The following is an 11,957-nucleotide window of genomic DNA, read 5'->3' on the forward strand; positions in this document are numbered from 1 at the left end:
GTATTAAGCATCAGCTTTTAATCAAATTCATTTATCTTAATTTCACTTTCATTTACATCTTTCATGTACACTATTATAGGCATGTAATCCAATGTAATTGTACTAAATATTCTGTATTTTCAGTATGATCTGTATATTCTGTATAGAATATACAATAGAACTTTAAATATACAATAGAAGCCTTTAATTGAATTCATTTCTCGAATTTTCACTTTCATTTACATGTATTACATGATTATAGGTGTAATGTCGTAGTAGGAACCCGTATGATGCAGAAGGAACCGACACTGGATCACTGGACTGCAGACTCAGAGACAACTTTATTCCATGCTTCTCCTTGCTCTGTCTGTAACAACTGCCCGAACTCAGACTGCTCCTCCTCCTCAGTACATCACTGTTGCTGGGCAGAACATGCAAAACACATTAACAGTAAACATATTAGCAGAACACATATAACAACATCACAATAGGCATTTACGGTAATCCAATAGAACTGTACTGAATATTCTGTATTTTCAGTATGATCTGTATATTCTGTTTATTCATGGCTAACATCCATTCAGGCTCACATATGCAGTTCTGCCCATCCACGATCCTCTCGCTCCACTTTAACAGCTATACAGCGCATGTATAATACAGCTGCTAGTATAATATAGCAGCGATCCTCTCGCTCTGCTGTAACAGCCATACAGCGCATGCGCAGGGCTCTGTATATTCTGCCACCTTTCCCGAGTCCGACACTGTACTGGTTAGACCAGAGCTTCTGCCCATGCACCTGAAATTATTTTAGGCGCTCCCCGCACCCCGCTATTAGAGAATAAATAATAGATAGATCCACACTGTCCTGAATGCCTGAGAGGTGCCTATGTTCCACCCTTGGCATTAGGTAAGTTGTGATTATTCCACCTGATCATTTTTTAAAGTTGTGTGCCCTACTCTTTATCCTTCTCGAATAGTATATGGCTTCATAACATTCCAAATTCACCTGTTACTATATCTATGACTATATCACATACAGTATATATATATTTTTAACCATGATATTTCTTCATAACCAAAATGAATCATATATGATTTTAACCTTCCCAAGTTGTATCCACTTGTACTTCTGTATGTTCATACAATTAAATTAATACTTTTGCCTTATTTATTTATTTTTATTTATTAATTATATAAGTATATATTGTACACCTTTTTAATTCAATATTTATTGATATTTGACTCAATTTGCATTGTACAGCTATCCTATAGTGACTGCACCTTAAATATGTATATATCTTGCATATGTATGTGTTGATTTGTACATCTCCCCCTTATACTAATACAGGCAGTCACCGGGTTACGTACAAGATAGGGTCCGGAGGTTTGTTCTTAAATTGAATTTGTATGTAAGTCGAAACTCTATATTTAATAATTGTTGATCCAGACAAAAACATTTTTGGCCCCAGTGACAATTGGAGTTTAAACATTTTTTGCTGTAATGGGACCAAGGATTATCAATAAAGCTTCATTACAGACACCTTACATCTGATTATTGCAAACTGGGACTATAGCAAAGCATTCAGAAAGCTTCACCAGAGGTCAGAGGGGTCTGTCTGTAACTTTGAGTTGTCTGTAAGTCGGGTGTCCTTAAGTAGGGGACAGCCTGTATAGACTCTTTTATTCATGCTTTGTGCGACGTTGCGTAATCTGTAGGCGCTATATAAATAAAGAATTATTATTATTCATATGTTTCCTTTTCCCTATGGGAGGAACCATTCATTTATTCTTTTTATTTATTACTTTTACTCTATTTAGTCTTTTTTCACTTGAAAAAGGGGTACTGTTCCCCAAAACGCTTTGGGACTTTAAGACCTGTTATTCAATAAAAATTTAGTTTCCACTTATGAGGGCGCCATTCAATTAGACCACTACCATAAGCAAAACGTCACCATAACACTGTAATAAGTCTACTACAACAAATGTGTTGGATCTGAATAAATAATGGACAGTGCTCACCATACAACTATCACTTGTTTGTTTGTTTAGTTATTTTGTATTAATTTTTTTTAATTTGAAATATATATATTTGCAACCTTTTCAGTTGTATTGTTTATGTTCACATACAACATGCTTACACTTAAAAATTACAAAAGTTTACTACTGTGTGCAAGATTATTTTGGTGTAGACAGTTAGTTATAAATAATGGTGGTTTACTATTTGCTTGAATTCTTAGCTCAATTTGAATGAACCAAGCAGAACTACACTACATGCAGAACAAATTAGACCACCATTGTGTCAGAATCTTCAATGGACATTTTAAGTGTAACTTCACAAGCAGATCTGAATATTTTGGATAGTTTAATCGTGTAGCAGCACCATGGGTAACACTAGGCAAAGACAGTTTCACAGGAGTAAAAAATGGATGACATACTGACAAAAATTACAAACACGCCAAAGAAGAAAAGGTCAACATGGTCTTAACAATTTGGTAAATTAGTTACATCACAAAGAGAATATTAGGGATATTTTGTAAAATGTAACAAAAATAAATTGACAAAATAGCAAATGCTTAAACAGTACTGTTTTAAAGTGAAAGAAAAATAGATTATCTGTAAAGCTCATTTTCTGGGCAAAAAAAACATGTACGATAAATTGTACTGATATATACAAGTGATATTAATGCAGTTGATTTGCCTTGTTAAATAAGAGAGATGTTGTCATTTTGTATATGCAACTATTACTGAGCTGATACTAGCATGACTCAATTAGAGTCACACCATCAGGCCCAATTAATTTTATTTGAGGACACCTACCATGAGCAGTATAAAAGATGTATCCTAATGATCCCCTTAGACAGATCAACCTCCTGCAACTCTACTGCGCTCTGCACTGCCAATTTATTTTTTTTTTCACATATGCCTACTGGAGGCTAATGAACAACCATAAAATAAATAAACACAGAAACCCCTAATTTTCTATTCATCATATCCCTTAAACAAAAATTCTGCCCTTGACTATCTGAAAATATGAAAGCAATCAAAAAGACACAGAGGAACCCGGAACTGTTTAACACAGCCTTTCTAGTTTTACATCATTAACTTCAAATCTTTCTAAAATGTTCCTTTTTTAAGTAAAACATGTTAATTTTCTTCATGCAGGATTTTATAACTAGTATAGTTGCTTAAAAAGTATTATCTATTTTATGTGTTGCCCCACTACACTGCCTGATTTTAAATGGCTAGGCTTAGGGGTACAGCAAGGGCCCCAAAGGCACTTCTGCATCATAAGATAACATCAATATAATAAATAACTAGTATTTAGGAGCTCGGTTAAAGATTTAAAGGGGTTATCCGGGTTTTTTTTTTTTTTATGGCCGGGCTGGGGAGGGCTATTTAAACATAATAAACATGTACTTACCTCCTCCGGTGCTGCCGATGTCCCGCGCCGCGGCCCGTCTTCTCCGTGCGCCGGTTTCAGTACAAGAGCGCATAGGGAGCTTCCGCCCGTCCGGATGCTCCCATGCGCACCATCTCCCAGCGCTTACAACGCTGAGAGATAGGGATGGATGGGAGGAGCCGTCCACAACACGGACCGGAAGCTCCCTGTGCGCGGCTTCCGTGCCCCTGTTTGTTTACAGGGGCACGGATCGAAGTGACCGCGGCGCGGGACATCGGCGGCGCCGGAGGAGGTAAGTCCATGTTTATTATGTTTAACTATCCCTCCCCAGCCCGGCCATAAAAAAATTTTTAAACCCGGATAACCCCTTTAACACTGAGGCATAGAAGCATTAAGCTAGGCCACTGCTGTGTCAACAATCCTGGGGGATTGTCCTTCCCCATCCTATTATTAATAGTCATTTAGATGCTGTTGTTAATAATGAAATTTGTTGGTTTGAAAGCAAGGGGGCTCATTCTTATTGGCATCTGCACCTCTGCCAATGCAATGACAGGCTGACCCTGCAAGTAGTAGTAAGTCAGTTTTCTACATATCGATTACAAAAACGGGTTAGTTTTTTTGGGCTAAATAGCAGTGTCAGTTTTTAGAGTTTACATAAGTAGCAGTATCAGTAAAAGCAAAATAAAAGTCCATTACAAACTTGCACATACATGTTTACTGCATGCTTGTTTTTTGGCTACACAGCATTGTCAATTTTCTGCATTAGTATCCATAACAAACTTCCACACATATGAAAATCACTCTCATTCCAGTGACTGTCGGTCTCGGGCACTCTCAATTCAGCAACTGTCGGTCTCGGGCAGTCACATATTCTCTGTACCCTCTCTGCTGCTGTAACGCTGTTAATTTCCCCACTGTGGGACTAATAAAGGATTATCTTATCTTATTACAGTGACTGTCTGTGTCTTTGTCTATGGAGAGATTTATCAGAAGTGCCTGAGAGCAGAACTGCTCGACGAGCGCCTGCATATGATAAATATGCCCCAATATCTTAAAGATAATGTAGGAACTTTGGACTCATATTGATTGTTTGCTCTAGTTTTGATAAGATCTTTACAGGACCTACAAAAAACAATATCATTGGTCCTATAAAAAGGGTATTCTCATTTCAGCAAAAAAATATTGTTTGCGTAATGAAAAGTTCTATAATGTTCCAATTTACTTTCTTTATCAATTCCTCAGGGTTTTCTAGATCCTTGCTTCCTTTCCTTCTATAGAAAGCTTTACTTTCAGTGGACAGAAATCTGACCATGGTCACACAGGTGAATGGCTCGTTAGTATAATACAGAACAAGCAGAGCTGTGGTTTATAATGAGCCGTGCACCTGTGTGACCATGGTCAGAATTCTGTCCCCTGAAAATAAGCAATGAAGCTTTCTAAAGAAAGACAGCAAACAGAGATCTAGAAAACTGTTAGGAATAAGTGCAGAAAGTATATAGGAAAATTGTACATTTCATTATTCAAACAATAACATTTTTCTGCTGAAATGGGAACAGTCCTTCAAGCATCCATTGAGGGTAACCACTCTGGCCCAATCGATTTCTAATTATTAAACAACTCTACAATAATCCTCTTCCAATCTAAAATTTCTCAATAACCTCAGAGCCTATGCCAGGCACTCAGGAAGTGGTGTTTCGTTTTTATGTATGTTGGGGAGGCCATGTATTATTGGAGTAATGGGGTTTGATACAAACAAAAATTTGGATTGTTTTTGTGTAAGAACTCTAAGCAAGACTTCATCAGCAATGAGTCTTGTTACAGAGTTCAGAAATGGTGAATTGTTATTTAGCTTCCTATATGTAAATTCATCAGACAACATAGTTAAAAATTATCTTTTATACAAATCTCTGCCCATAATCACCACAGCCCCCTTTATTGACATCTTAATTATTACAGCATCCCATTTTCTCTTTAGCAATGAGTCTTGTGGATCGCTTCTTCAAGCTTACCTGTAAAAGTAAATAAAAAAAGTTAAAAACATTGAATAAAAACATTTTTGAATAAAAAGAATTAATTAAATAAAGTAAAAGTCCCATAAACATAAAAATTCCCCATACACATGCAATAAAGTGAGAAAAACACAAAATCGCCAAACACCCCCACATATTTGGTATAGTCGCGTCCGTAACAATCCGTACAACAACTCAGAAACATTATTGTACCCGCTCGGTGAACGCTGTAAAAACAAAATCCGAAAAACACGCCAAAAATGTACATTTTTCATAAAATCTCTGCACAAAAATGTTCTAAAAAGTGATCAAAAAAGAACAACTCAACACGTAAAAAATAAGCCCTAAACTAGCTCTGTCAACCAAAAAATATTAAAGTTACGTCTCCGAAAAGATGGCGATGCAAGAACAAATGAGATTTCCTCTATATTAGTTTTTATCCAGTAAAATTGTAAAAATAAATGAAAAACTATATAGATGAGGTATCACTGTAATCGTAGTGATCTGTAGAATAAAGATAATATAGTATTTTTAATGTATGGTGTACGACCCCCAAAAAATACAAAAAGAAAGTAAACCAAAATTGACAATTTTCTTTTCACCCATACATTCAAGAGTTAATAAAACCTTATCAATTAGCTAATGACCCACTAAAATGAAGTATTTGTAAAGTGCATCTCATGTCGCAAAAAATAAGCCCTTATATGTCCAAATTGCCCAAAAAAATAAAGATTGTATAGCCAATAAAAGTGACAATGCATAATCTGCTCTGAATGGCGCAGCTTCCCTTTGATGCCCTGGCGTGTGCCCATACAGCAGATTACCACCACATATGGGGTATTGTTATATGCGGGAGGGATAGGGTATCAAATTTTGTGGAGCGTTTTGGTATTTTATCCAGCGAAAATTTGTACATTTTTTGAAAGACACATTAATTTAGCCCAAAAAATTTCCCTTTCAAAATTGCAACCGATTTTGTTTTAACCCCTGTAAAACAATTAAAGGGTTAACAAACTTCATATAAGTTGTTTTACGTACGTTTAGGGGTATAGTTTCTATAATGGGGTAATTTATGGGGTTTTACTTTTATTTAGGTCTCTCAAAGTAACTTGAAACCTGAGCAGGTCCCTCAATAGTAGGATTTTGAGTTTTTTATGAAAATGTGAAAAATTGCACCTAACGTTCAAAGCCCCATAACATCCTACAAAAATAAGACTATGCATAAAAAACCATGTCCACATAAAGAAGACATTCGGTGAATGTTAGTTATTAAGTATTTTTGCGGTTATGACTATGTATGGAAAAAGTAGAACATTTTGACTATGCATAAAAAACCATGTCCACATAAAGAAGACATTCGGTGAATGTTAGTTATTAAGTATTTTTGCGGTTATGACTATGTATGGAAAAAGTAGAACATTTTGAAGTTCGAAAATCAAGAATTTTTCCAAATTTTCACCAAATATCTGATTTTCTCATAAATAAATGCAAAACATACCACCAAAATTTTTCAACTAACATGAAGTACAATGTGTCACAAGAAAACAATTTTAAAATCACTTTCATATGTTAAAGCGTTCCGAAGTTATAACCACTTATAGTGACACAGGGCAGATTTGAAAAAATGGGCCGTGTCAGGAAGGTGAAAAGTGGCTTCACCGGTAAGGGGTTAAATGCTTTCTAACCTGCTGCTGAATGGTATCCATTCCCATTCCCTTTCTCAAATGTATTGTCTAAAACCGTCTTTTAGACATCTTAAACTTTTATGCCATTTCAATAGTGTTATATTATCCAATGACATTAGATCCAAGAGGATCTGTTCTTAAAAACTTAACCCAGTAAACACATTATAAATCTTATTAATATGTGTATCTACCACTCCACCCTCATTAGGTAAGAAGTGTTTTTTTTATCAACATTTACAGTGTGGGCACTGTATAAAAAAGATTAAAATTAATTACTGGCACAAAATTAAGTCACAAAGACAAATGATTTTATTGAGCTGGGGTCAATAAATGATCCGAAAGATTTACAATGTCATATTGGGAAGGATCAGAAACAGTCTTAGTTTCAGATATCAGGTTTTCTTACTCCTCAGGTGTAGATCGCTTGGATTTCTCATGTTTCTTGCCCCCTCTCAGATTTTTTACTTTTTTCACCTTTTTTTTATAATATAACTAGCTGTAGCACCCGGCGTTGCCTGGGATAGTAAATAACTGCTCTTAGCTATGACAAAATAGAAAAAAAAAATTTTATCTGTCACTGACTGTCAGTCCCTTTCACAGCCTGTTTCAGTGCCTGTCACAGCCTGTCTTAGCCCCTGTCACTGCCTTTCTCAGTCCATGTCACAGCCTGTATGTCAGTCCCTGTCACAGTCTGTCTGTCAGTCCCTGTCACAGCCTGTCTGTCAGTCCCTGTCACAGCCTTTCTCAGGCTCTGACAACGACTGAATGACAGGCAGTGACAGGGACTGACAGAAAGGCAGTGTGACAGGGACTGAAAGACAGGTTATGACAGGGACTGACAGACAGGCTCTGACAGAGACTGAGACATGCTGTGACAGGGGCTGTCTGTCAGTCCCTGTCACTGCCTGTCTGTCAGTCCCTGTCACTGCCTGTCATTCAGTCAATGTCACAGCTTGTCTGTCAGTCCCTGTCACAGCCAGTCTGTCAGTCAATCCCTTTCACAGCCTGTCTCAGTCCCTGTCACAGCCTGTCTATCAGTCCCTGTCACAACATGTCTGTCAGTCCCTGTACCAGACTGTCTCAGTTCTTGTCACAGCCTTTCTGTCAGTCCCTGTCACAGCTTGTCTGTCAGTTCTTGTCACAAAGAAATAGTGAGAAAAAAAAACACCAACAGAGGATGGTGCCTCGGGTAAATAACGTCGAGTATTATAAAAAGAGATGTTGCGAGTAGGGTGCTCACCTGCTCTGCAATAGTCAATTGCATGTAACCCTCATAACGTGGTTATCCGGGAAAGTCCTATGGTTTTGAAACCAAAGTCGATATCGTGCTGCTCCCAGGCTCCAGAGACCAGTTACCTAAATTAGGGCTAATTGGCGACAAAATGGAAGATTTTATTATATTGAGCCTGGCTGACTTGTGACTACCAATGGTATTAATATCTGTTATTTTTATTTTTACGTCCGTTATTTGAAAAAGGGTCCTGCGTGACACAAAACGCCTTATACGACATTATAATCTTTTATATAATAAAATCTTCATAAATTTATCCTAGGAGTATATTATTTGAGACTCCATTCCCATACTGATTCGGTATAGTACCCCAATAGAGCAACAGTTCTTGTCAAAGCCCGTTTTAGTCCCTGCCACAGCCTGTCTCTCTATCCATCTTACCTCACACATAAGCGTCTTAAACTCATTGCCTATAGTAACCAATCAAAGCTAGGAGCTCATATTAATGACCTGTGGCAGAACAGCAACCAATCACGGCTCAGCTTCCAACTACTAAAGCAGCAGACAATGGATTCTGTATATGGTGGTTTATAAGTGGATTTTGAAAAACGTGGGGTTATAATTTTTGCTCAAAACCTAGTCTATGATGTTCCCTGAGTAGCAAAGAGCGGCTGTGCAAAATTTAGTAACTGTAAAAGTGATTGTACAGATTCCATTAGCGGACATACATACATACACAAACACACATACATCCTTAGTAAAATACTAAGACAATAAATAAACTAAATAAACAATATAAATCACAAACATGTTAGGTATCACCGCATCCCAAAATGCCTGATCTATCCAAATAAAAAATTTTTATTTCCGTCTGTGGACCGCATAACGGACAGTAGCCTCCAAATGGCCGAAACATTTTACATAACATAAAAAATGAAAAAAAAAAGTTATAAAAAATGATCAAAAGCTTGTATAGTCCTCAAAATAGCAATGGAATCATCAGCTCATCTCACAAAAATATGATATCTTACACAGCTCTGTGCACCAAAGTATGAAAAAGTTAATTGGGTCAAAAGATGGTGAAGCTATTTTTTTTACATTTTTGAAAATCACTGTGATCGTACTGAACCCAAGAAAAGTAGATATATCATTTGGAGCGCACAGTGAAAATCGTAAAAATTGAGCTCACAAGAAAGTGATGCAAATGCATTTTTTTCTTATTTCTCCACATTTGAATTTTTTCCCCAGTTTCCCAGTATGCAACATAAGTTATAAATTTATATAGATATTTTACTGAAATGCATTGATGGCTCTATAAACAGATTTATGTCCATTTTTTTGTATTGCTTGCAATATATGTTTAACATATGGCATAAAATGCCATTCAAATAAGTCATTTTAGGTACATAACCTCTTTTTTCTCTGTGTCTAGCAAGAACCATCAATTGTTCATTAAATGCCTCCAGACAAAACAGTTTTATCAATTCAGACTAGCCTGCAGTCAATAAGAAGAAATTCAGAGCAGCAGAGAGTTGGGGGAACGGTAAAAAGTAAAATAGTCCCCTTGTGATTAAGTATAAACATTCAATTTGCCATATGTTTATGGGGTATCAATGCGCAGAAATAAAAAAGGAAAAAACATTATTGCACTGCTGATAAACATCTTTAGCTGGAAGCAATTCTGTTGGTTTACAATTGCAGTGAATATTTATTGGGCACTTGGTTGATATACAAACTGACAGGTATGTGCTCTGCTTAGAAAACATCAACAAGGATAAAGTCAGCTCTTGTCACCTCTCAAATAGAAAGGGCTGCCTCCACAATAAGTTAATACACAATTTCCTTCTCATTTCCTTAAGCTCTTTCAAAGAGTTTTTCAATCACATTAGAGCCTTTACAAGAGTTCCACACATCTGAATTAAAAAAAAAAAAATAAAATAATCAAGGCTGGTTGCCGATTTAGAAGCCTAAGGGAAGATTAGCCATATTCAACTGCTCTAATTGTCTGCTGCAACTAAATATGTTGGCAAGTCTCCAGCCTTAGCTGTTTGCATTTTGTGCCAAACATGACTTAGGACGTTACAAGGATTTTCCTTTTAATTATAAAATCTACAAACAGCTAGATATAAAATAGCAAATACTTAGGATGCATAATATGTAAGCATTGAATGCTCTATATACTAAATCATGTAAAGCATGTAATTTTTTAATAAGACCTAAAACATCACCATATTTGAGAACTGTATTGATAGGTAACAATAATCAGTGCTCTCTAATGCTGCTCTCCTTCTGCATCCATCTGCTGAGTTGCATTTTCTTCTGCCTAACAACATGAATGAGCCAGCTACTTAGTCACAATGCAAACTAAAGTGACCTGTCCATGGTTATCTCTGTGTGTTTTTTTTCAAATATTTTATTTCCACCATCAACCCCTTAAGGACGCAGCCATTTTGTAGCTTAAGGTTCAGCCCGATTTTTTTTATTCTGACATGCGTCGCTTTATATGGTTATAGCTTTTGGACACTGTTACTTATCTAAACGATTCTGAGATAGTTTTTTCCCCATCTGTTGTACTTCATTTTAGTGGTAAATTTTGGCTGATAAGTTTTGTGTTTATTTACAAAAAACAGAAAAAATGATGAATTTTTTGAAAAATTTGCCATTTTTGAAATTCGAAATCATTGCGTTTTCAAGGAAGATAGATTTACCACCTAAATAAATTGCTGAATATCATTTCCCATATATCTACTTTACATTTTTTATCATTTTTTAAATGTCTGGATAATTTATTTTGATGTCACGTGGCTTACAAATTGAATATCGCTTTTTCGGATTTTCAGAATTGACTATTTTGGGGATAAATACAGTTTTGAATGAAATTTTACATATTTAGCATCAAAACCCCCTACATAACCAACCCATTTTCAAATCTACAGTATACAATAAGAAAGAAGAGGGCGGCACTCACCGAACTTGTGGAACTACATTTCTTTATTCAGCATGTGGTGTGGTAAAGGGGGGACGCTGGAGCCAGACGGCGATGGGCCGTTTCGCGCTTACTAGCGCATATTCAAGCCGTTGATGTCATCCACCCGCGATGCACCGAATTTATGCGTCAGAGCCAATGGGTGTCCTCAAAGGAACAGCGTACACAAGGTAAGATCAAAGTCATGTGCATAAACAAGGGATCAGATTCGATACAACATATCTACATTTAAAAACAAATACAAAACGTATCAAAAATACAGCTTTAGATAAACAGGCTAGTAAAAAAGATCATTGTGGGAATAACGCAAATCCTTATTAGAGTACATACTATGGCAAAGGGTAGGAGGGGTATGGGCGCATACATTACAAGAACACACTGAAAGCATTCCTGTCGTTAATGCCCAGAGGCCCCATGGCATCAAACCTAATGATACATCTACTTTCGTGCTGCATTAGGATTTTATTCCTATTGCCTCCTAACGGGTCCGCTGTCACTACTTCAATACCTGAAAACTTTAAGACGTGGGGGTTGCCATCATGGTGAGTCCTAACGTGCTCAATCAGTCGTGGGAAACCATTCCTGTTTTTAATAGACCTTTGGTGTTCCTGAAATCGTACGTTAAGTCTACGTATGGTTTTACCAATGTAGTAAAAGTTGCAAGTGC

At 36.6% G+C, this 11,957-nt stretch overlaps 1 long non-coding RNA gene across 1 annotated transcript; it reads right to left on the bottom strand.

Moving 5' to 3' along the window:
- Positions 1-5,304: 5,304 nt before the first annotated feature.
- On the bottom strand, positions 5,305-11,508 carry LOC140085709 (uncharacterized). Its single transcript, XR_011849959.1, has 3 exons — positions 11,273-11,508; positions 8,314-8,440; positions 5,305-5,388 (listed from the first exon to the last, which is right to left on the bottom strand). It is a non-coding gene; the product is annotated as an uncharacterized lncRNA (long non-coding RNA).
- Between the last annotated feature and the right edge of the window lie 449 nt (positions 11,509-11,957).

This window comes from Engystomops pustulosus, chromosome 1 (assembly GCF_040894005.1).
Source record: "Engystomops pustulosus chromosome 1, aEngPut4.maternal, whole genome shotgun sequence".
Taxonomy (NCBI): Eukaryota; Metazoa; Chordata; class Amphibia; order Anura; family Leptodactylidae; genus Engystomops; species Engystomops pustulosus.